General features: G+C 40.8%; 1 protein-coding gene across 1 annotated transcript in view; it reads right to left on the reverse strand.

The window, feature by feature from the left end:
- The window catches only part of SMG6 (SMG6 nonsense mediated mRNA decay factor), a 245,408-nt gene that overhangs the window by 90,050 nt on the left and 127,764 nt on the right, over positions 1-27,594 (reverse strand). The window lies entirely within an intron of this gene.

The following is a 27,594-nucleotide window of genomic DNA, read 5'->3' on the forward strand; positions in this document are numbered from 1 at the left end:
GTCATCACGGAGATTAGACAAGAGATTAATGGGTGCAGCAATGCTTCCTACTTGCATTTCTGTGAAGCAAGGATGAGATAAAGCTTTATTAACGTGTAATGAGGTCTGACAGGTTTCATACTGTCCCTAGTACAAGTTTCTTTTGCTCTCGCACACCAATTGCTAGCAGTGCTTTTTCAAAAATATACAACCAACATGTTCTCCTTTATCCCGACCCTTGACCAAAGTTAGAAACCGGGGCATCAACAGGGAAGGGAGAAGCAGATTTGTACTATTCAAATTAAATAATAAAAATACAAATGTAAAAGGAAACAAAAGCTTGTAGAATTTAATTCAAGAAGAACGGAAGGTGTGAAAAATATGTAAAACTTAGGCACAATCAAGCTTGGCGGACGCAGAAGATAGAGTAACATGGACAGATAGAGACTGGAAAGGAAAGTTCTGTGCAATCCTGAAAAGTGGAGGTTCCAGGTGCCAAATCTCTTAGCTGCCTCATTTGGCTGAGGTTCTACTCCAGGAAACGCCCGCTGACACAAAACATCTTGCCATTGACCGTGCGATGGCAGTTTGAGAGAACACTCTGTACCACTGACATATAATTCCTCCCCCCCCACAGTAAAATAAAAAGTCCCCCCCCTCACATCCTTTCCTGTCACAGGGGTTCATCTTCAAGCCCTCTAAAATCTGTCAAAAACGTGCAGCTGAAGGGGGGGGGGGAATGAAATAAACAGCGGGAAGGCTGGTCAGTGAGGTAATGGGAACAGTGTGGACTGTGCAAAGCCAAATAGTGTTTTAATAGTTAAAAGGACTGAACTTGACATAACCCCAGGAAAGATCCTGTTCTGCCCCTCAGGTCTGACAGATATCAGAACACAGCAGGCACCGGATGCATGAGGAGCAGGGGGCGGGGGGCACTGGGCCTCCCGGGAGATAAAGTTGCACGTCCGTGCCTTTAACCCTCGGGATGCCCCTGCTGCCCACTTTGGGCCGAGCACTTCCGGTCACACACATCCTGTGCCAGAAAGCAGTGCCAAGTCACACAGAAAAGGCTTGCAAAGTAAACAAACTGAAAACAACAACTGTGACAAGAGGAGAGGCAGAGAAACAGACAATCAAGAAGCAGGAGAGTGGAAGAGGCCAAGAGAGGGAAGAATGAGTAGAGGGGAGGCAAGAGAAAGTAATGAGGAGAGACACTGAATAGAAGCAGGAGGAGAGAATGGTCCAACAATGATCAGGTTTCAGTCAGCTCAATATAACAGCCCAGAGCACCTCTCCACAGTGAATGTACTTTCACCTAGGTAACGGATCTACACTCACTCCCCAGAGCTGGAGTCATAGACCCTTGTATGAGAATAATCATCATCCGGTGACAGAATGACCCCGCAAAGCCTCCAGTTCACAACCAAATGTACAAGACCTATACCCTAACTCTAATAGAGAGGAGATCAATGGCCGTGGGCAGTCTGCACAATTCTTAATTAACAATTCCCTTTTGATACTTGAATATGCAAATCCCATTGACATACGTTGTTAATAGCTTGGTATTCATGGCATTAATACAGAGAGTTAAGTGGTCGTTCGGGCTGCTGTGAAACTACAAGTCCCAGCATTTTTTTTCAGTTAACGATTTCAAGGCACCTGCAAATCCACAGCACCTGGCTATCCACAAGCTGCCTCTAATATTCAGATGTAGTTTCTTTACATATTAAAATGAGGTAATTATAATTAAAACACACAATTAATGAGATGTCATGTAAGATATATATTTTTTTCATGGACATCTGTATTATGTAATGTAATATTGCACCTTAGGTACCCAGGCCATTGTCAGGACTATCAACACCAGATGACCTAAACGCCAGAAACACTGGACGACATCCATGAACGATTACTTTATCGTTGAACGATATATCGTTCATATTGTCCAGTGTGTATGCACTAAGATTAACAATGTGCGCTCACACAGGTCGTTAATGATATCCTCAGTCGTCTGAACATGCAGCTCAATCTGGGGATATCGTTAACGATGCCATGCTGCCGAATGCAGTATGACCCCGCTCCCGCCCCCCATGCCGTCGTTCGCCATTGCCGGCATTGGCAAGCGTGTATCTGATGCTGGCACACACGCTGGGTCCGTCGCTGACGGGGTCGCTCCGTACACGCATCGTCCAGTGTGTACGGGGGCCTTTAGTCAATCAAACGATATCCGGGGTGCGGCAGTGCTATGGAAATGTGAACATTTGATAAGAGTCACAAAAAAAGCATAATGAAAGCATAGTCATGGTATGCTAGATCAGGGGTTCTCAAACTTGTTTGCTCTGGGACCCCGTCTAACAATAAAAATTATTACAGGACCCCAGCATGTTACTGCAGAATGACTGCCACACGTGTGGTCAGCAGACCGCTCATGCACAGTAACACTATGGAGACACAAAACTGTAAGGTGTCCAATAATGCGATCATTTCATTTTTTACACATTGCAGGGACGAGCTCTTTTCGAAGCCCCTGTCCATGCAAGACTGAGGAGACAGTAGGTTACTGGTGAGGCAAAGGGTTACGTAGGAGGAGAAGCTGTGGGTGACAGGGAGAAAGAGGGTGACAGGGGTGAGGAAGACAGTGGCAGAGGGTGAGGCAGAGGGTGGCATGGAAAGGCAGAGGGTGACTGGGGAGGCAATAGGTAACGTAGGAGGCTGTGGGTAATAGGGAGAGGCTGTGGGTAATGGGGAGGCAGAGGGTGCCGGAAGGTGATGGAGAGGCAGGGAGTGGCAGTGGCTGGCAAGGAGCATCTTAGGATGGCAGGGGAGACAGTGGGTGACTGGGGAGGCGGTGGGAGGCAAAGGGTGACATAGGAAGCAGTGGGTAACAGGGAGAACCAGAGGGTGACAGATAGTGGCATGGAAAGGCAGAGGGTAACTGGGGATGCAATAGGTGATGTAGGAGGTAGAGAGTAATAGGGAAGAACAGGGGGAGGCAGTGGGTGCCTGTGGGTGACGGAGAGGCAGTGGGTGGCAGGGAGAAGCAGTGGATGACAGGAAAAGGGAGTGGATTGCAGGAGGAGGCAGTGGAAGGCAGCAAGAAGCAGTGGGTGACAGGGGAGGAAGTGGTGACAGAGAGAGGCAGTGGCTAGCAAGAAGCAGCAAAGGGTGGCAGAGAGCCAGAGGGTGACAGGAAAGACAGTGGGTGACTGGGGAGGCAAAGGGTGACATAGGAGGCAGTGGGTAAGAGGGAGAACCAGTGGCTGACAGGGGGAGGCAGGGGGTGAAAGGGAGAGACAGAGGGTGGCAGTGGGTGACGGGGAGACAGGGAGAGGCAGAGGGTGACAGGGGGAGGCAGTAAGTGAGAAAGACAGAGGGGGCAGTGCATTTCAGGGGGGAGGCAGTGGGTTTTTAATAAATTCATTTATTTTCTGTTTCCCCCCTCCAGTTCCCACACTATGTGCTCCCCTGTTCCCCCATGGGGTCTGTGCTCAGCACTCCCCTCATTCCTCATGCTAGCCTGCTGATGTTTCTTCCCCCTCCACAGCAATCATCACACATTCTGTGACCCCCCACCCTGGCAGCAACGGTCCCCCAGGCTGCACTTACTTAAGAACATCTGCACAGACTGCAGAGAGAGTCTGGCAGCTGGCTCCTCTGAGTCTGTCTGCTGCTGATGCTTGCTGCCTGTGTGTCGGTTTCTGCTACTGGGCAGGAGGACAGAAGACGCTGAGCACTGGGGTGGGGCGGGGCTGCCTGATGACTCCTCGGATCTCTCAGCCAGTGATCCGAGGAGTCTGAAATAACAGACAGTTCAACTGGTTTCACTCTCCTCAGATCACTGGCTGAGAGATCAGAGGAGTCATGAACCTGACCCCATGTGAGTCGCGACCCCAAGCTGGGATGGCCGCAACCCACTTTGGAGGTCACGACCCACAGTTTGAGAACTGCTGTGCTAGATCATCTAAAGATTTCACAAACACTGCCCCCTGGTGGCCAATATATTATGAAAAGAAGAAGTTCAGTACATTTGTGGCTCTTCCAAACATTAACTACTGAACTAATCATGTAATGGAAAAATACGTTCTCAGTAGAATTTCCACCCCAAATTAAACTATTGTCATTCACAGAATGGAAAGAAACATTTAAATATACTTGTTCTAATAAGAATATGCCGAGATTTAAATCGAATATTGAAAGGAAAACAATATTACTACTGTATACTTTGTTCAAGATAACAGGAAGTGTTCTACAGCCCACAGGGCTTTTTATGAGCCAGCAGTACAAGGGAAACATTAATTTCAGTAATAAATACTACATAACATAATTACTGTTATAAAGTAAACACCATCTTCCCTATACCAGGTAGATTTGTTCTTTGGTAAGCACTTCTGTACAATCATGAGAATTTAGGTTGCACGACTGCTCAACTTTACTATAGTGCAGAAAACATAAGTTAAAGGGCCTGTCCCATCTGATGAGATACTTCCAGAACTGCAGCTCCTGACACTGCTTGTTCTCATCTCTAAAGTGTGATTGAGTTATTAGGTGTCTTTTGTATGGGTTAGGGATACACGCGTTGGAGTAGGGTCCCTCTTCCCTAAATTGATCCAATTTGTTTTTTAATTTACAGTAAAATATAATAAACATTAAAAGAAACACAAAAACCAGAGTAACTGATGCTTTGGATGGAACAAGTTTTCGAAACGATTATTGATAAAAGTAAACTATAGGAACTAATGGGGCCCATACATCTGTGATGGATTGCCACAATTTCCCGTTCTGCTGACCTCAGGGTATGGGAGAAATTCAACATGTTGGACAATCTTGATTGCCATATTCCGAACCGAAAATGGTCGGAATTGGCCAGTCGGGGATTTAATTTTTTTTTTAACATGTTGAATTTCCCCAATGTATCGTTGATCACTGATAGAAGACGGGTAATCACGGCGCTGATGTATAGTGCGTTTAATTTCAGCTATTAGCATAAATTATCAGACACACAAAAGCACAGTCTTCTGATATCATTTACAAGGGTTTATTAATTTTTTTTTACAGATTAAAAGGGTCATTCCGTGTCAGTTCACCAAGGCCATGACACCCACAAACTTTTCAAGAAGCTTTGTACATTTGATACTACCACATAGCTATATACCCATGTACATTTTTTCTTCTGTAGCTCTTTTGAGATATAGGGGTTCAAATTTAAAAAAAATTGCTCGAAAATGCCACTCCGATGCTCCGTGTTATGTGAGGTGTATGTGGAAAAACATTCCTATCTCAGTGCCTAATCCACATATTACTTTGAAATTTTGGCCCTTTGTCAACCAGAATATGGAGATTCCAGAAAACAATGTTTTATCAACCTTGAAACAAAGGGGATTTTGCCATGATTTGATCAAAGCGGGCATATTCCTTTTCAGTTTTGTTTAAAAATTTTGCCTTGTGCTATCATGGCAGCTTTCAATTAAGGCTATAAAAGGCCTAGTTGGGTGTGGCTAACAGCCAGCCCCTGTATACATGTGTCCCTCTGTATCTATGAGGTGAGTACATGTAACTGCAATGTAATGATGTGCTGGGCATATATGCTAGTGTAGGGACCTGCAGAAAAATGGGGTCCCTCGATGCTGGGCTGCAGGCTTAAATGCTTTGATCAAATCATGACAAAATCCCCTTTGTTTTATTTGCTGCACACACATAAATTTGCAGTATATTATTGTTAGTGCAGATAGCAAAAGTTTTTCTGTTTTGTATACATTTATGGCATTAATATTGCCATGATGCTGGTACCATGTATGATATGGGTAAAACCGAGTGTGGGCATATTCCTTTTCTGTTTTATCAACCTTGCCTGACTCAGAGTCATTATACATTCCTTTTCTTCATACGTAATTATTTTTTGGTGCAAAAAAAAAAAAAAGGTGGGTTCAATACTCATTATCAACCTAAGGCAGATGAGTTATGTCCCTCTTTTTTTAAAAAAATTGAGCTTTAAAATATACTTTAAAAGCCTATGAAAGATAAATAATGGGATGTTAATTGCCTGCATGAGTATTTAATGTTTAATTAAAAATCTCTCTTTAAAAATGAAAATTACCATTAGATTACCATTTTGCCCACCAGGGGAGTATTTTAATTTGTGTATATATGTATGTATGTATATATATATATATATATATATATATATATATATATATATATACATACACACAGATTTCTTATTACACATAGGGGAGTATTCATTTAGCCCACAACTACTAATTTTCGTGCAAAAAACATAACATTAGCGAACTAATTTATCGGCGGTAATTTTACCTCAGTTTCACTTCACCTACAATGAGCAGGTGCATAGTTGGGAAAAATCCCTATGTTAATGTGAAAATTTCAGGATTTGGTGCAAAACCCCAGGGACAGCGCCCCCCCCTCCCCTTCCTTCCCCTCCAATGACTAATTAGGCACCTTGATGTTTTTAATTTACCAATAATGATATGTAATTTTGGTGTTAAAAGAGTGCGGTTATGAAATTTTGGGTTCAAGCTATGGGACAGGCATATTGGAGTGCTTTATGGGTGAAACAAGTGTTTTTAGTCTTGCAGGTGGGAGTAGTCGGTCTTTTTACACTTTTTTTTTTTTTTTTAAAGTCCCCTAAAATGACCCAAATATATACGTATATCCTTTTAACAGCAGCAATTATTTTACTGAAAATGTTCACTTCTATACAGTTATTTTATGTTAGTTTGGTATTTTTCAGAGTACAGGCTGACTTCCCCATTTTCACCTACACTTTTCGGGATACAGTCAATATGCTGATAGCCGTGAAGCCGTCTGACTAAATCCCGGTGTCCAAATACAGATGCGGGACTAAAGACAGGCGTTGAAATCCCAATGCCCATCTATATCCTGACGCCGGAATCTAGACAGATGGCTTCCCGAACGAAGGTAAGCCACGCAGTGTTAGCACTTATCCACAGGGGATGTGGGGGTTATGTTTAGGGACCTTAGGATTAGGCACCACCCCGAGAGGGTTAGGTTTAGGGTGCAGGGAGGGGGGGAGGCTTAGGTTTAGGCACCCCTGGGGGTAGATTAGGCACCACCCCAATAGGTGGGCTTAAGTTTAGGCACCCCCAGGGGGAGGTTAAGCACCACTGGGGGGAGGTTAGGGTTAGGCACCACTAAGGGAGGGTTAGGGGGGTGGGGGGAGGGTTAGGGTACTTACCAGCCCGTCGGGATCTTCAGCATTTGGGCTTGCGGCATTGGGATTTAGTCAGACGGCTTCCTGGCCGTCGGCATTTCATACCCAACCCCACTTTTCACAGCAAAAATTTCTGCACAAATCCTTTTTTTGTGATTTTGGAATTGAATGTGTGCAAAAATGGGAGCGCGCATACCATGGGAAGCATATAGAAAAGACCTATTTACCTATTTACATGGGTGTAACCAGAGGTATGGGGGTCCCATAGCAAAATTCCCTCCCCCCACCCTGTAATACTTACCACCTCCTGAGCCCAGCGCTCTGCTCCATCTCTCCTCACTGAAGCTGGGAGGAGGGGTGGCCATGGTCCGGGGAGGTCATCAGAGCACAGCTCCTCCCAGCTCCTGAGTGCGCCAATGACATCATTCGGAGAGGGGTTTCTCATTTTTAGAACTGTCGAGCTAAAGAAAAGGTGATGGCTATGCCACGTAACATCAGTTTAAAGAAAAAGGATAAATCTGAGTCAGGTAGAATTTTTCCCTTTGTATCGCACCTTTTCCACGACCAAAACCTCAATCTCAGGTCAGCAAAACCTCCAATAAATTATGGCCACTGGTCAATTCTGACTCTACCATACCTTCTGTAAAGGACACACGACTGCTAATTTGCTTTAAAAGAGGTAAAAATCTGAAGGATTGATTAGTCAGAAATGATGTGACCGGAAAATTTACCAACAATACAGGCCATTTCATTACTAGGGCTCCAGGTTGCTACAGGTACACCGGTTGTGCCACCTGTCGGCACATGGAAACTGGGAATTATATTACACACCCTTTTTCTGGTAAAAAAGTACCAATAAAGCATGTACTTACATGCACTAGTAAATTTGTAATCTATGTAATTAAATGCCCCTGTGGCCTGGCCTATGTTGGGAAAACTGTATGCTCCTTTAGGGAAAGGGCAGCCCAGCATAGGTCAGCCATGAGACTAGCTTTGGAGCGTAAAACTAGCGAGCAACCGGTGGCTAGACATTTTCTTGCAGCTAAACATACATTGGCCACCCTTAGATATAAGTTGGTGGACCATATCCCACCTATGGTGAGAGGGGGGGATCGCGCCAAAAAGCTGTTGCAGCTGGAGGCACGGTGGATCCACAATTTTAACACAGTCTCTCCTATGGGCTTAAATGAGTCATTAAGTCTATTTTGTTTTCAATAATACTATACAATATGGGCCTTTTTCTTGTACACAGTAGCTTTTTTTGATATCATGGCTGTATCACAATAGGGGATTAAAGCAATTATATGACATTATTTATTCCTGGCTTCTACCTCTGTGTTTATTTGTATGGAGGTACAGGTGTGAACTGACATTGATTAGGAGAATGTGGATGTTAGAAAATGCATTTCATTACGCCTGGAGAGGATGGCTGTCTGGCCACCTCAGTCCTGTGTTGACGTATATTTATATGGTAATATATTAGAGCTTGTTGCATTAAATTCTATACTGTGCATATTTATTAATATAGCCAGATATTTACATGTTAGAACGCTGGGTCGTTCATTTGCCATACCTATTTATAGATCAGTTATGTTTGCATGATCCAAAAGTGTTCAGATACATTGTTATACATAAAGTTATTCTGCTAGGTTGCCTTGGTGATGGGATACACATTTGTCTATTAGTTCCCAGTCGAGCTCTCGGGCAGTCACGTGAAGCGTGATGTCATCGCACATGTGACCGTATGCAGGGTAGCTATTGGACGGAGCATTCACATGAGGTATCTGTGTGTATATAAGGAAAGATGTCTTGTTATGTGTAATGTCCTTGAAGATTTAAATATCTGAAACGTTGGAATAAACAGTTTGTATTGCTGATCGCTGTAGAGAGAGAGAGAAAAGAGAAAGAAAAAGAAAGAAAAAGAGAAAGAAAGAAAGAAAAAGAAAGAAAAAAGAGAAAGAGAAAAAAAAAAGAGAAAAAAAAAAGAGAAAAAAAAAAAAAAGAGAGAAAAGAGAAAAAAGAGAAAAAAAAAAAAGAGAGAAAGAGAAAGAGAGAGAGAGAGAAAGAAGAGAGAATTAAAATGCTCCCCAAAAAGGACATGCTAACTCACCTTAGGTTGATAATGAGTATTGAACCTATCTTTTTTTGGACACCAAAAAAATTATTAAATATGAAGAAAAGGAATGTATAATGACTCTGTCAGGTCAGTCAGGCAAGGATGATGAAACATTTTTTTTCTGGAATCTCCATATTCTGATTGACAAAGGGCCAAAATTTCAAAGTGCTACATGGTTTAGGCAAATAGGAATGTTTTTCCACATACACCTCACATAAAAATGGAGCATCAGGAGTGGCATTTCTGAGCTATTTTTTGACACTTTGTCCCCCTATATCTCAAAAACTATGAGGGCTACAGGAGAAAAATTTACATGGGTTTGTTGCTATGTGGTAGTATCAAGTATACAAAGTTTCATGAAAATCTGAGATGGTGGGTTTCAGAATACATGTTTTCTGGGTGATTTCACATGGAATGACCCTAAAAGGTACCCCCCATCACACACTTATTCCCCGATCCCCTTTTGGTTACTTATGTCAATACTGCCTGACAGGTTCCAAAGATTATGGCTATATCCATAGGACAAGCAGTTCCTTAGACACAATTAAGGGGCACAACCCTAAAACATGTTGATTCATATGACAAAAGAATATGAAGATGTTAATGTTCAATACTATGAAAAGTGGAATATATGCTGGATTTTGATGCACAACATTAAGCAAATTGTGTGTATGTATATATAAAACAAATACCCTTAACTTGCGCTCAGATTCAATTTAGACTACTAAAAAGACAAAACTACCTATCTAAAAGATACAGATCTAAAAGATAGTGCAACTCAATGCGTTTCGTCCTTATAAGGAATTCAGGGGTAACATTATTCTATGTAACACAGGCAAAATAATGGAAATACACAGATATTCACATAAATACAAAAAGTAGACCAAGACTTATGACAGGAACTCCCACTAGCAACACCATGGTGTGTGTGGAGTTCCTGTCAAGTATTGGTCTACTTTTTATATTTATGTGGATATCAGTGAATTTCATTTTGTAAATGTGTTACATCTGAAGAAGTCCTTATAAGGACAAAATGCTTTGAGTTGCACGATCTTATAGATCTGCCAGTTTTGTTGGGATCCACTGTTGTGAACTGAAAACAGGTGCGACAGTGGTCTTTAGTGTATACCCACTAATGGTCAGAATTCAACTCTATGTTGGAATCATTAATGTTATTAATTGATTTTATGTTAAATAAATAAGAGTTTTACCAACAGTGGCCTTCAGGCCTGTTATGTTTGGGTGATTTTTGGTGCAAGGGTATATTTCAGTTAAACCCCAGGAGGAAACTGTACCTGGGAAGAACTGGTCCATTTGTTTCCATCTACACATTGGGAATCCTGATGGTAGTTTCAAAGATCACTACAAGAAAAGACTGATAGAATCCATCTTGTCAGTGATCCATCAGCTGACCATATCAGCACACGTGGTCGTAAGGGGTAGATTTCCTGCAATGACCACATCTTAATGTCAACTAAGTTCTGGACTAATATGCTATTGAAATGTTTACATGTATTTGTAATTATGATTAACTGCTAGGGAATGTAGTGTAATGTAATATGCCCAATGAGGAAGTCAGGGGATATGGATGAAACGGAATCGGTATGTAATCGTTCGATTCCCGGCAGCGTCAGGCCGACAGTGGAACAGATCCCGGCAGTGGCAGCCCGACAGCACTGGAAATCCCGATCGTCCCCATGTAAGTATGAACTAACCTAACCTACCCCCCTAACCCTCCCTTAGGGGTACCTAAACCTAACCCCCCCCTTCCCCGCTGCCTAAACCCAAGTCCCCGGGGGTGCCTAACCCTAACCCTCCATGCCCCTAACCTAACCCTAACCTCCCGGGGGGGGGGCCTAACCCTAAGTCCCCCCTGGGAGCCCTAAACCTAACCCTCCCCCCCCCGCGGCTGTCCGCTCGCGGCTTCCGGCATCCCTTCAATCGGGATGCCAGGCGCCGGTCTCCTGGTGTCGGTGAAATGAGCGGCGTCTACAGCTAGATGCCGGTCATTTCACCCTCGCCGGGATATGACAGTAGGGAAGCCGGCTGTCGGTACAATGTCAGCCGGCTGCCCAATTGCATCCCGGATGAAACGTATCCAGGACAGTCAAAACATGTGATCACCTTGCCGTCTTATTTCAGTTGCTATGTAGATTTTATTTCCAACATATAAAATTGTTTTAGCTGGGTTTTTTTTTTCTTTTCAATAGAGTTTTTTTTTTTAACACGCTCAGCATACAAACAATAGAGAGGGTCAACCAGGCAGGATTTGGACTCCAAGATGAAAAGTGGTAAGAAGCGTTCCAACCTTCAAAATAGCTGTATAAACAACTGTTAGAAAATCAAGCTAATTTACCCTTAAGTAAACACACACAGAACAGATGAATAATTTTGAATAAAATAATTTAGTTTCCCAAACTCTGCTGATACAGTCCAGGTTTTAAGGATATCCATGCTTGAGTACAGGCGACTTCAATTTAATTTAACAATCTGGATTCGAGAATGGATATCCTTAAAACCTGTTATGGTAGAGTTTGGGAAACACTGATTTAATCTATATAAAAAAAAAAGTATGTGGTTATTCTTTGGGGTCTATTCAATTACAAGCAATGACTGGTTCACATCACTTGAGACTCTGGTACAGCAATATCACTCATTTTACTGCCCAACCCTATGATGGTGCAAGGTAAAATGAGTGATGTTGCGGTCGTGATGCGACGCCATCCCCATTTGCACAGGAGCAATTTCATCTCGCCACAGCCCCTTGCATCTCATAACAACCCCCTGCTTCTCACTCCTGCCCCCTGCATCTCACTAGTATCACCACAACACCTGCTGCCCAGCAGCTGGCTGAGGCCTGGCCACTGGCATGTGCTGGGAAGGGCAGAAGGATAATGGATGAGAGATTTATTTTGAGGCTACTGTAAGCATTATCAGCAGCATGTCCCCGGGGCTGGGGCACCTGTGCATATTTCCGCAGTCTCCATACGCACCCTTCCCCAGCTACCATACACGGCAATGAGCAATGTCCTTTTTGCACAGTGTACCCTGTAATTCCTGGCCTTCCTGTTAAGCTTCCTCGCCGTGGTGTCCCTGTTCACCAAGGGCGTCTGGCTTAGTGGGAACATCACGCTGGAGAGGGAGCACTTTACAGTGGAGGAGTGGTGGCCGGAGTCCGCCTGCAGGTTCAGCGTATGGATGGACATCGGAACCCGATGGTTACTCAATGTTTTTTGTTCCGATGGTAGTGTTTTAACCATTTGATGGTGGTGGTCTGATGTTTGCCACAATCAAATGAAAAGTATTCGATGGTGTTCCAATGGTTGTTTGATTTTTTAGCTATGCCTCCTGTGGCTCCTTCTTGGCTACAGAGTCTGCATAAGGGCATCTTCATGGGTTCGTTGGCGGCTGTCTCTCACTCTGTCTGCCTCAGATGTGACCCTGCTCAGTCCCTAACTACCTCCCCTCTCTAGGCTGCTGCTAAGCAACAAGGCACATTGCTAACTCCGATTGGTTTTCACGGTCCCGGAGAGTCATTCAGAGCGCAGCCCTCAGGCTCTACAGCAGCAGCCAGTCAGTCATACAGCAAAGCAGATTTTTCTGTGACTTGTTTCATTCCAAGCCTCGGTTTCAGATGCTCTTGCTGTTTCAGCGCTCTGGCCAGCTCATATACAGCAGCTTGGTGCAAGATTTTTTTTCTGTCACTTGCTACACTAAAATTGTCATTGCTCGGCTCCCTTTTGTCACAGAATGGTTCATGCACCTAAATCTTCAAAGACCAATGCTGCATAGAATAGTGAAAATGCCATCAAAATCCATCCAGTGGTGAGAGAGAGAGATGAGATTTTTACAGTACAGTAAAAGTTAAAAAACCATCTACAGTGCATATCTGATCTCTCTGATCTGCAGTAACTGGGAGCGAAAAAAAAGTCACAGCTTACCACCGTTAGAAAAATACCACCATTTAAAATCGGTTTTGTTTTTTGTTGTTTTTTTTTGCATTTGTTGGCTGTATGCTCCCCAAACATAATAATTGTTGCTGAAAACTTTATTAATTTTATATTGAAATAAAACATTTTCCAAAAATGTATGTGGGTCCAGGATGATTGTTTGTCAGGGCCCCATAATCCTTTTGGGCAGCCCTTGGTATCACAAGCACCAATACTTACCAAGATCATTAACTGCTGTTAATGCAACAATTTTACATAACTATTTATATAGTGCTTTTCTCCAGCAAGACTCAAAGGGGTATATTTACTAAAAGGTGAGAGATTTTAGAATTGGAGATGTTGCCCATAGCAACCAATCAGATTCTACTTAACATTTAACTAGCACATTCTAGAAGATAATAGCTAGAATCTGATTGCTTCCTATGGGCAAAATCTCCACTTCTAAAATCGCTCACTTTGGTAAGTTTACCCCAGTGTTTAGTATTACTGTAATATACTAAGGTCATTTTTCTATTCCAAGCTGCATAAAAAAAAGTTCTATTTAGAAACCTCCTCAACACCACCACCAATTTAGGAGTAAAAGTTCTAATCTTCTTTATTGCACTTATTTATTAACAGTGACTTATATAGCGCCAGCATTTTCCGTTGCACTTTACAATTGGAAACCGTAATAAAACAAGACTGGGTAATAATAGACAAAGAGGTAAGAGGGCACTGCTCACAATCTAAAGGGAAGACTTCTTTAAGGCTTGATGAGTGGTACAAAATGTAAAACCTTATTTAAGACCAGTCTGAAGCAATTAGCTGTCACTACTGAAACCTCTGCATGGTCTGGCATGATAACCCTGCCCGGTTCTAACATGTCATTTGCATCTCAGCGTAATGTTTTATACAATAACAACATTTTCTTTGCTAATTACTAGGACATCTGCTTACAAGGCATTTAACTGCCCAAAGCTAATTGCACTTCACGTTTAAATACAAAGTTGCCAAAAAGTTAACTCTTCATAATAATTGTTATATTTATCCAGTTTATTTGTTATCGGATCACAAATGCATCTCACAAAGCATTAAGCAACTACATGTAAAAGGAGTAGAATGGCTGCAAATGCGAATAGCATAGGAAACTGAAGTAATGCACAGTGGATTGGTGCGTACTGCACAGCTGTCGATGTAGGTTAGGATACAGGCCCCTGCTCTGTGGGTCTCGCACATAACAATTGGCTCCCCCCTCCCATTGACATATGGATGGAGTCCTAAGCTCTGTTTATTTCAGCAGGATGGCAAAAATAACAGTTCATTTACTTTTTATTGCCTAAAATTCCAGGGTTTAATATAACTGTCAGTTTGAGTGGAGGCCAGCTGCTGTTTGATAGGTTGCAGAGTGCTCAGTGGTCCCCTCTCAGTGGATGCTGGTATTAATTAAAGCATGTTATGGGGAGCAGACCCAATTTTTTTTATATAGAACTTGCCTCTGAGATCAGGGCAGAAACATGAAGAGGTAGAATGGACATGATGTCTCATCAGGACATAAGCAGCTGCAAGGACTGGACACACAGCAGACTTTGGGCAGGAGCTTAGAGAACACAATGGCTATGCCCAGTGGCTAATTTTAAATAGGGGCTGCACCCACATCCAGGTAAAATATTTCACCTCGGTGTTACTGCACTGGCTATACTGTAACTGGCAGGGTGTTCCCACTGGAAGTGCTACCTGCCAATCACACAGAGGGCAGGCAGTCCTAGGGGTAGGCGTTTTCTCTCCACTAGGACTGCCAGTCCGTGCTGTGATTAACAGTGAGCGAGTTTCCAGTGGGACATTAATCCTCTGCCTATCGGACAGTCCTACCTGGCTTCTAGGAGCTAGTGTTTTGTGCATTCTGGGTCCCACTGTCGTTTGTGTGCATGTGTCGCTCTGAGCGTCTACTAGATCCATTGCGTAGGTGCCGAGACAGTCTCATCCTCTCCTCCATTGCGCTGACAGCAATCCAAGAGGGTAGATGCTGCTGCTGACTCTGCCCGCTACTGACAATCATGCAGCACAAAATGATAGCATGGATGGTGTAATGGTTAGCATTACTGCATCACAGCACTGAGGTCTTGGGTTTAATTCCCCCCAAGGCCCTAACTGTGTGGAGTTTGTATGCTCTCCCCATGTTTGCGTAGGATTACCCTAGGTCAAAGGTTTCCAAACTCTGCCATTACAGTGCAGGGTTTAAGGATATCCACACTTGAGCACAGGTGACTTAATTAGTACCTTAGTCAATTTGATCTAACTATCTGGACTCAAGCCTGGATATCCTTGAAACCTGGACTGTAATAGCAGAGTTTGGGAACATCTGCACTCGGTAACAGAGTTTTCTCCCACAATCAAAAAATCACAACAAAAACATGCCGGTAAGTTAATTGTATTCAGACAGAAAAAAAACACCACCCTACTGTATAGATGTATGTGTGTACATGTGGTAGAGCAGGGGTGGGGAACATTTTTTCTGCTGAGGACCATTTTGACATATAGAACATTTGCGTCCCCGATGCAGGCCATGCCCCTCCGTGTGACATCACACAGGGGTGGGGCCACAATTGCTGGTGATTACAGCAATGTGGGGAGCTGTAAGGGCAGCGGTGTGACAGTCTCAAGCATCGTAACAACGCACCAGGTGGCACTGCAGCATAGATTCTGGCTGCAGAGTGCCATTCTAGCCAGACGAGGCTAGCAGGAAAAAGCTCAGAGGGCCAGACCAAATGATTCCGGGGGCCTTATACGGCCCCTGGGCCTGAGGTTCCCCATCCCTGTGGTAGAGAATATATGTTCTCTGTAGAACACTGAGTAATGTGTGTGCACTAAATAAATAACTGCTACTATATAAATAAATGGGTTAAACATGGTGTTAATGCCAATACAAACAGTTGTAAAGCAATTTGTAGATCGATAATAATAATCGCCAGGGCACATAAGTTCTATTATAAGGGAGCCAGCTCAGTGCCATAGTGGTTATTATTACTGCCTAACAGCACTAGGAGTCATGTGTTCTATTCCAATCAGGGCTCTATCGGCATACCTCTCAATTGTCCCGCTTTTCATGCAATGACTCGCGGGTGCGGGTGGCCGTGCTGTTAGGGAAATGTTGGGGAAGAGTACTCTGCGCATGGCATCTGTTTACAGCGTGGGGAAAACTTTGGGACAGCCCAGCATCTCTGAGGTCACACCCTTTTTTTCAAGCGCGCAGAGGTCCCATATTTAACAACAAGATGTTGGGAGATATATACAGTGGGGAAAATAAGTATTGAACACATCAACATTTTTCTTGGGGCTATTGTAATGAAATTTTCACCAAATGTCAGCAACAACCCATGCAATCCACACATGCAAAGAAATCAAACCATAGATGTCCATAAATTAAGTTATGTGTAATAATGTGAAATGACACAGGGAAAAAGTATTGAACACATGAAGAAAGGGAGGTGCAAAAAAGGCATGGAAAGCCAAGACACCAGCTGATATCTATCAGTAATTAGAAAGAGATCCTGCCCCTTGTCAGTGTAAATTGATATAAGCTGGTTCAGTCCCAACTGATGGCCTATAAAAAGGGTGTCTCATTACCAAGATGTCACACAAGAAACATCTCATGATGGGTAAAAGCAAAGAGCTCTCTCAAGACCTTCACAACCTTATTGTTGCAAAACATACTGATGGCATTGGTTACAGAAGGATTTCTAAACTTCTGAATGTTCCATTGAGCACAGTTGGGGCCATAATCCGTAAGTGGAAAGAACATCATTTCACCATAAACCGGCCATGACCAGGTGCCCCTCGCAAGATTTCTGACAGAGGAGTGAAAAGAATCATCAGAAGAGTTGTCCAAGAGCCAAGGACCACTTGTGGAGAGGTTCAGAAAGACCTGGAATTAGCAGGTACAATGGTTTCAAAGAAAACAATAAGTAATGCACTCAACTGCCATGGCCTGTATGTACAGTCACTTTTATATCAATATAATTTAAGAGATTACACTTCCATTACATCAGACCTATCACACTAAACTAAACCATACTGGGCAACATTCTGGCTGCCCCCTCCAGGAAGGCGATGCGGGGGAGGCGTTATGACATGGGCAAGTTGGTATGTTTGCGTCATTGTGGTCCTGTCCCGCGATACAATGCAGCGATTACTGGCATTGCGAATAAAGGGGCGGGGCCATGACGACAATTTAGCATGAATCACATTATCAGCTGCCCAGACTACCAACTTAATTTGGGAAATGGACGTCCATGGACAGCCTCTGGGAGACTAGCCCACTCTTCTGGGCATCTGGGAATGCCACCTGATATTCAGGAGCCTCCCGAAGAGAGTAGGCAAGACCAGGTCAATATGGAGAGTAGGCAAGTATGAAATCACATAATTGGGGAAATGGGGGAAAAAGGAAAAAATAGATCCCGCACAGGAAAATTTATTATATGTGATTGATAATAACCAACTGTAAATTATTCTTGGTATATATCCATATTGATAATGAAATGTTGGTGGCGCTCCCTGGAATAAATATAGTATTCTATCTTGTAAATATTTTTGCAAAGGCAAAAGAAAAAATTCCTTTTTGGGGCACTCTTATGTGACTAGTGTCGCTTATAATGGTTAAAACATAACTTTTAATATGCCTACTGTTAAAAAGAAATGGAAAAAATTAAAAGAAAAATAAGGCGAAAAATATTAAATTAGCACATTAGTCTGAGATCATGTGTCATATATCACATGAAATACGCCAGATATCCAATCACAATCAATGTTGTAACTTCTATCTGTTCTGGTCATGTACCTGCAATGGAAAATTTTTTGGAAATAATGTTGTATACTGCAAAACTACAAGATCACTCATTAAGGTGCTACAGCAACATGAATTGTAGCAAATTACCACAAAGTAGTGTATATAGTGTAGAATACAACACTCGATAAAGTACAACAGAAAAATAAGATTATTGCATGTTTCCCGCGAGGTACTGTATAGTATGAAATGCAACACTATCACAGTACTGTAAAGTGTAACTTAATTAGCAGCAATGAGTAAAAGATTGCACATACCTGAAAAAATAGCAGTTTGTATTGCATTTATATATGTTGCACAATTCCCTTTACTGAAAATAAACATTGATCAATTGAGATAACAACGTAAAATTATTGCACATTACCCGTAAGTTGAAAAGTATAGTTAATATCCTTTATAGTAGCCTTTCATAAAGGATTGCTAGATCTATGTGATGGCAATTGATATTATACAATTCCCTTAATAATAAATTGACATTAATTGAGACAGGCACTTAATGTTGAACATAGCACCAATCCAAATCAATCATCACAACATATCATATCCCATATGTCAAAGAAATGTATTAGGGAGAAATTGCATATTGCCTAATAACGGATAATTGCACATTGCCAATCAAGTGATATAGTTCAATTAAATTGCACTATTCCTTGTGGACCTTCTATAAAAATATTGTATCAGTTGATCAAATAACATTGAACCTCTTATTTAATAGCATACATAGCTATAACATTATCAATTGCAGTATCACATTAAATAGACCATCTAATTAGAACCCAAATTTCTTAATGATATCTAGCAATCTGCATAATAGGAGATGTATAAGGGGTAAACTGTAATTAAATAACAATTTTGTCCTGAAACATAAGACAATCCCATCAATTATACCCTATACAATGCTGAAGATTTGTCTCCTATATAGGGTATAATTGATGGGATTGTCTTATGTTTCAGGACAAAATTGTTATTTAATTACAGTTTACCCCTTATACATCTCCTATTATGAAAGGCTACTATAAAGGATATTAACTATACTTTTCAACTTACGGGTAATGTGCAATAATTTTACGTTGTTATCTCAATTGATCAATGTTTATTTTCAGTAAAGGGAATTGTGCAACATATATAAATGCAATACAAACTGCTATTTTTTCAGGTATGTGCAATCTTTTACTCATTGCTGCTAATTAAGTTACACTTTACAGTACTGTGATAGTGTTGCATTTCATACTATACAGTACCTCGCGGGAAACATGCAATAATCTTATTTTTCTGTTGTACTTTATCGAGTGTTGTATTCTACACTATATACACTACTTTGTGGTAATTTGCTACAATTCATGTTGCTGTAGCACCTTAATGAGTGATCTTGTAGTTTTGCAGTATACAACATTATTCCGAAAAATTTTCCATTGCAGGTACATGACCAGAACAGATAGAAGTTACAACATTGATTGTGATTGGATATCTGGCGTATTTCATGTGATATATGACACATGATCTCAGACTAATGTGCTAATTTAATATTTTTCGCCTTATTTTTCTTTTAATTTTTTCCATTTCTTTTTAACAGTAGGCATATTAAAAGTTATGTTTTAACCATTATAAGCGACACTAGTCACATAAGAGTGCCCCAAAAAGGAATTTTTTCTTTTGCCTTTGCAAAAATATTTACAAGTATGAAATCACCACCACATATAAGAACAACGTTGATGGTCAAGAGTATAAACCAGGGAAGTCTAATTGGTGTAGGGTTACCAATTTTTTCATTTTCCGATTCCTGGGCAACGGGTGTAATCAGGGTGTGACCAAATCTGCAATTTATATGCCTCAGAGCCGCCTTGTGTACTTATATGCCAGCCCAGAGCTCACTCATTCCCTTATATGCCAGTTTAGAGCCTTCTCGTACATTGTTACAATGATCAAGCCACACTTTTCATGAGGTTATGTCAACACAAGTGTTTCACTTTCATAACCAGGAGCTGCCACGTAAAATACTTATTGCAACAAGGTTTATTTTCCAGATATTCAGATCCAATACCCCATTCCCCAAAAAAATAAAAAGTAATCTTGTGTTCATTCTAGCACCCATCACAACCTGTGCAGTTCCTCTTTCCTGCCTAGAGTGGCAGTCTGGCAGGGTTCTAGAATGAACACTAATAATCCATATACAAAAGACTACTTATAAAAGCACAAATATATAGATTAAGACATTCACCACCTAATTATTGATAGTCAACAATAGCTATAAGGCTTGTGTCTGCAGTGTTTGGATGACTTAATTGCACTGTGAAGGGAGGCTGTCCTAATCATGAGTCCTGTTTATTAACAATTTTAAATACAGAAAGGTTCAGTAGGGCTAGGTCCACACAGGGCCACATAGAATCACACAACTTTATTCACTGCATTATTCTATTCTATAGTGTAGCTTGTGTGCTCTGGTAACACTAATATCCCACTATTGAGCACATCAATCCCTTGTTACAATGCCCACATACTGGATGCAATACATTAGCAATGCAGCAAATGTACTGGGGGTGATCAGATGCACATTGCTTCCTTTCAGGCTTCGCTCACCCACAGTGACTTCTGGTCCGGTGTTTCAGGACCCCAAGCAACTGTCAGTGAGTGACTGTGTTCCGACGGCTTCCCTGCATAGCGACAAGCTTTCCTGGTTGAGAACTACAGTCACAGATTCCCCCAAGTGACCATTCCAGTCCAGTCCTAATACTAAAACCTAATCAGGTCCTCTGACTCTTGGTCATCACACTGACTGAGTCATGGCTTTTGTCCGTGAATTCTGGAAACACTACCTGTCCTGGATGAGCAAATACCAGACACCGGACAGATCTGATCATTTCAGGACTGTCCAGAGGAATCCCGGGCAGGTGGTAACTGTAAATTGAGTATATAGAAAGGGGGGCCCTAGACTGCACACCCTGTGTATATATATATATGTATATATATATATATATATATATATATATATATATATATATATATAATGGGAGGTGCTACTTGTGGAGACTATTGTTGCAAACACAAGAAAACAAAATACAAGTGCACAACTCCAACATTACCAATTATATATAATACATTATGCAATAGAATTTTGCAATACATAGAGGTTTTAGCATAATCATGGCCATGGTTATGGGCCTACCCACCGCGCCCAGGTAACCTCTGAGGGTAGGTTCCTAACCTACTGGGGTTGAAATCCAGAGCACAGGACACCCCCAAACAGGCCCAGCTGAGCCACCCCAGGGCATCACTCCAATGAGAGAAGATGAAGTGTAAGAAAGTGTAAGATAGATAAGAGCAGCTACTGCTGCATATATAAGAAGGTGAAAAATACATATATATTAAACAAACAATAAAGGTGCTAAAAGTGCAAAAAGGAAAATGTGTTTATAATGTGATGCCCTGAAGCAGCCCAAACAAAGCAATCCAGGGGACCCATGTCCCAAATATCAACCCATAACTGCACTGCAGTATAAAAATTTTTAGGACTTACCTACAATTGTGCCTTGTACTAAGGTGCAGTCAAAATACCAGAATCCCTGCTTAAAACCAATGGGGGAGGGGTGCTAATCTAGGCTGAAGGAGTCTCAAATCTAGGCTGAAGGCGTCTCAAACAGTAAAATGTGTTTACTGTTATACTGCAGTGCAGCTATGGGTTGATTTTTGGGGCATGGGTCCCCATGATTGCATCAATATAATAAAAAAATTAATAAAAAAAAAAAAACAGTTGTCAGTGTGGGCAGTTGTGTTGATTAGATTTCCTTTAAAATTGCCTTGAAAAGCTATTCAGGATGTATTTATGGAACATGACAAATATGCTGTAATGAAATGTTCACATTACCAAAGGATTAATGTTCTTAAGTTGGTGAGGGTGAAAAAAATGTGTTCGCTCTCAAAAAAAAAAAAAAAAAAAAAAAATATTAATACTACTACTACTACTACTACTACTACTACTACACTAGATTCATTAAAATGAATAAAGGAAGAAACCCAGGTATAGTGCACACCAGTAAACTGTACTTAAGTGTACACAATATAGAACACTGGTCAAGGAGACCTGCGGCTTTCCATAATGCTGCACTTTAGATTAAGGTTTACTGTAACAAACTATTTAATTTAAATGGCAAAATGGGACCTGCACTGTTAGATATTAATACATGCACACCTGTTCCAATTGAGGTTTCAACCATATTTCCCTACAACAGGAGCACACATACAGAGTCATATTAGATTGAGGGTTTTGGAAAGCAAGGCTAGAAGGTGTTTAAGTACACACTTCTATCACTCGCCTAGAAAGACCACCGCAGATAATTGATCAAACATTTACTTTTCTTACTACGGTATATAGCTAAATATAAACAACATTATTATTTAGCATCTGTAGAACAAAGTATGCTGCAATCACCAACACTTCCATGCACAGATAATGGAAGTATCTTTCTGCCATCATGGAAACACGGTGTCCGCACATTTCCCTATCCAATAATTTGCTTATTGCATGAAAAAAAAAAAAAAAAGAGAAACCTTACTTTTCCCATAGTACAAACATTCACCAACCACAAGTCTGTAGACAACCATGCAAATGATTAATGGGTATCCCAGTTCCCATATGCAAATTACCACTATATTTCACAACTCTACGACCAAGATACTTACAGCATAAGGCAAGGAAACCCACTCAGGAACCTGTACTTGCTGACAATTACAGAAGATTTGCTTCCACAAATCAGTCATTAATGGCATGCAACTAGAAAAATGTACATTCCGGTTATACTTTATTAACAAAAGCAGTTTGAGGTATAGTGAACAGTTCTTAAACCATTTTATAGTGCTTAGATCATACACTAGCCCACAGCACAAACAATCTGGTAACTACAGAAATGTTACTCTGTCTAGAACAACAAACACTATACCAAGAGAGAGAATGAAGAGAGTCTGCAGTAAGGTGCCCTGTATTAAAGCTCCACTGCAGTCGTTTTGGTGAATTCACAAACTGATATATTTACTAAAGTGCGGGTTTTTAGAAGTGGAGATGTTGCCCATAGTAACCACTCAGATTCTACTTAACATTCATCTAGCACCTTCTAGAAGATAATAGCTAGAATCTAAAAACCTGCACTTTAGTAAATATACTCAGCACTTTAGATAAACCAAGTTTATTACATACACCTATTCTTCTCATGTAAATGACTACTTGATCAAAGCCGGTGTCACATTTGCAGGCAAGGCTGTTTAGAAGAGATAGGCAGATATCAGATTGCGGCCATACAAAATAGATATAAAATGAGTAGCATAAAATAATAAGTGACTTTAAAACAGTTCCTACATATGCTGAGATCTGGCATGTGAGAGGGGGGCATCTGGCCCGCTATAACAATGTGTGCTATATGAACACAACCACAATCCCCAACAATGATCATCTTCAAATAAGAAGAAAGTCAAGAGAGTTTAGAGACACACGGGCTGACAGCAGGTATCTACTGGTCACATTCTGAAGTTATCCAGGCAGTTGGCTTAACAGACACATTGTCCGAATGCGCCACCACATTAGCTCAATGACAGAATGTTATGGTTCGTGTCAGACATCTTAGGACATTGTCAGCATAAAAAATATACAGAAATATATCAGAAAGTGAAATGCTGCTGGGAAATGGACATGACTTGTGCAGACTGACAGACAAGCTAGTCAGTTTATCAGGAACAAAACATAGCCGTGAAAGTGGCAGGAGAACAGAGGACTCTAGCCGTGTCATAGAAGGATAGACAGCCAATAACCCAACTGAGCGCCATACTGGTTACAAAATACAATGCAGAAGATATTTCAACGAAAACAGTGGAGGATGGGATAACCATTGCATGGTCTGATCATTTCCAGTTCCTGCAGGCTCACACGGATGGATTTTTGAGGCACCAACAGTACGAGAGGAGCAACACTGAAATGCCACAAGATGACATTGTATAGCTGATGCTCAGGTGCATACCTTCATGGCAGCAGTAAACTGACCTGCATATTGAAAATGTCAACAAGGTACTAATACATACGACAAGATTAGGCAATCCTGATAGGAACATGATAACGAATTCATTCTAATGCAGCGACATTCCCCAGTCACTAGTTCTGACTCCAATCAGCAATAAGATGGAACAAGCTGATCAGCAGAGGCACCCACTACTAGTTACTCCCCACCAGAAGGGGGACACGTGGGTGTTGTACTTTTTAAGATCATTTCCCACCAAAAGCTTATTTTGAGATCAGGTGGTGGAGCAAGACACTATTAGATATCTCGTCAAGAATAAAAATAAATGAACTGCGCTAGTTATGTCTATACAGCTGCTCAATTAAAAAACATCAAGTATGGAAAGGGAAAACGAGCGCTTGTTAAAACTAGATCAGGGAAAACAAAAAAAAATGAAACAATAAAAAAATTATATAAACAAACAAACAAACAAATGAACAAACATAAAACACTGAAACCATATGCTTAAGCTCTTTTAGGAAAAATTGATGGCAGGTCCAAGCAGGCGTGCAGTGGTATGTTAAATCCAATGCGACCTAGCTGTCCCTACCTTAATCTGTGGCTTCTAGTGCAGGCAGCGTGTTGAATTGCCTGCACTGCACAGGAAGCTGCACGAAGTGTAAGTGGGGTAGCGGTGGTTGTGAGCAGCGGCACAGGATGACGTCAACAAGTCAGGAAGATCGTCAAGTTGTAGTCCAGTAATGCTCCACTGTTCTTCCTCCACACTATCTCAGGGGTCCAACGCGTTTCGTACCTGCCTAGGTACTTTTTCAAGGATAGTTTCCTTCTCTCTGGTTACTTCCTTTTATAGGGAAAACTTTATTAACCAATAAAAAAAAACGGAAGTGGTCATCATAAAAATGGCCGAAAAGAGCGGTAAGCTCATGGGCCAATGTTAAAACATGTGGTTTCACAAAAAATAATAAATAAAAAATAGTATAATAAAAAAATAGGACAACATTGAAGACGAACATACAACATATAGCTAAAAGATAAAAGTGAAGAAGGGGGGATATTTCTATAAAAATACATTAAGCTCAATATCTACATTAAGTCCCAATGGCTGTAAAGTTTTTAATGAATAAATCCATTTGGTTTCATTTCTTTTTAGTATGTCTACTATATTGCCTCCTCTCCAATGGGGGGCAATTTTTTGTATGCCAACAAATTTCAGGCCAGATGGATCTTGATTATGTTTCTCCAGAAAATGTTGAGACACACTATGAGTTTTTAATCCTTTTTTTATATTATATATATGTTCGGAAACTCAAATTTTTAGTTTGCCCTACATATTGATACCCACATAGGCATTCTAAAAGATAAATCATACCTTCTGTGTTACACGTCAATTGATTTTTGATTCTGTACTCTTTCTGGTCTTGGTTTGAAATGAATTTGGTAATTGGTCTTGTATCTGCTTGTTGGTTTTTGCACCCCTTGCATTGTAAACAAAAATGAAAACCTGGTGTTTTGGTAGTTCTTTGTTCTTGTTCTGCCACTGTAATATAACTATTGGTTAGTTCCTGTTTAAGATTTTTTGCTCGTCTGTAGATTATTTTAGGTTTAGGAGGAATTTGTGTATTGAGATCTTTATCTAATAGAAGAATGTGCCAGTATTTTTCTAAAATCTGTTCAACTTTTTTGTGATCTGTACTAAATTGGGTAATGAAACTAGTAGTGAATTTATTTGTTCCGACATCATTTGATTTTGGTTTATATTGAATCAATTCATTCCAATTCAGTTTAGATACTTTCATTATTTCTTTTTGTAAGAAAGTTTCTTTATATCCCTTCTGTATAAATTTTTCTTTCAATATTTCACTTTGTTCTAAAAAGGTGTTTTCTTCAGTACAGTTTCGTCTAATCCTACGTAATTGTCCGCCAGGAATATTGTGGATGCAATTGCGGTGATGATTACTGCTATAATGTAGCATATTGTTTCCATTCAAAAATACTGGCACATTCATTTTTGTTTACAATGCAAGGGGTGCAAAAACCAACAAGCAGATACAAGACCAATTACCAAATTCATTTCAAACCAAGACCAGAAAGAGTACAGAATCAAAAATCAATTGACGTGTAACACAGAAGGTATGATTTATCTTTTAGAATGCCCATGTGGGTATCAATATGTAGGGCAAACTAAAAGACAACTAAAAATTTGAGTTTCCGAACATATATATAATATAAAAAAAGGATTAAAAACTCAGTGTGTCTCCACATTTTCTGGAGAAACATAATCAAGATCCATCTGGCCTGAAATTTGTTGGCATACAAAAAATTGCCCCCCATTGGAGAGGAGGCAATATAGTAGACATACTAAAAAGAAATGAAACCAAATGGATTTATTCATTAAAAACTTTACAGCCATTGGGACTTAATGTAGATATTGAGCTTAATGTATTTTTATAGAAATATCCCCCCTTCTTCACTTTTATCTTTTAGCTATATGTTGTATGTTCGTCTTCAATGTTGTCCTACTTTTTTATTATACTATATTTTATTTATTATTTTTTGTGAAACCACATGTTTTAACATTGGCCCATGAGCTTACCGCTCTTTTCGGCCATTTTTATGATGACCACTTCCGTTTTTTTTTATTGGTTAATAAAGTTTTCCCTATAAAAGGAAGTAACCAGAGAGAAGGAAACTATCCTTGAAAAAGTACCTAGGCAGGTACGAAACGCGTTGGACCCCTGAGATAGTGTGGAGGAAGAACAGTGGAGCATTACTGGACTACAACTTGACGATCTTCCTGACTTGTTGACGTCATCCTGTGCTCGCTGCTCACAACCACCACTACCCCACTTACACTTCGTGCAGCTTCCTGTGCAGTGCAGGCAATTCAACACGCTGCCAGCACTAGAAGCCACAGATTAAGGTAGGGACAGCTAGGTTGCATTGAATTTAACATACCACTGCACGCTTGCTTGGACCTGCCATCAATTTTTCCTAAAAGAGCTTAAACATATGGTTTCAGTGTTTTATGTTTGTTCATTTGTTTGTTTGTCCATATAATTTTTTTTATTGTTTCATTTTTTTTTGTTTTCCCTGATCTAGTTTTAACAAGCGCTCGTTTTCCCTTTCCATACTATTAGATATCTAATAATATGGGCAAATTCTGTATTAACTGTAGATATATGAAACACAATGGTAATATTTACAAAAATATTTGTTAATGTGTATTTAAAGCGGAGCAAGACCATAAGAAGTCTAAATTAGGACACCCCGTATAAAACTAGACTGTCCAAACTATCCTAATCGTCATTAAAGGCTGTTTAATTGGTTTGTCATTAAATGCTGCATAATATTTACCTATGGAAATAGATTCCCATTGTCCTGACCCATAACAAGCACAAGCTAGATAGCCAATGCGTCTAAAGTAATTACTGCTGACGCCTGACTTTCTAGGGTGATTACTAGAGATACACATATTCCCTGGCTCTGGATAAGATCCTGCTGGTTTTTTCATACTTAATTCATGACTGGAGAACAAGTTTTAA

Source organism: Taudactylus pleione, unplaced genomic scaffold, assembly GCF_031769625.1.
Source record: "Taudactylus pleione unplaced genomic scaffold, aTauple2 ptg000040l, whole genome shotgun sequence".
Taxonomy (NCBI): Eukaryota; Metazoa; Chordata; class Amphibia; order Anura; family Myobatrachidae; genus Taudactylus; species Taudactylus pleione.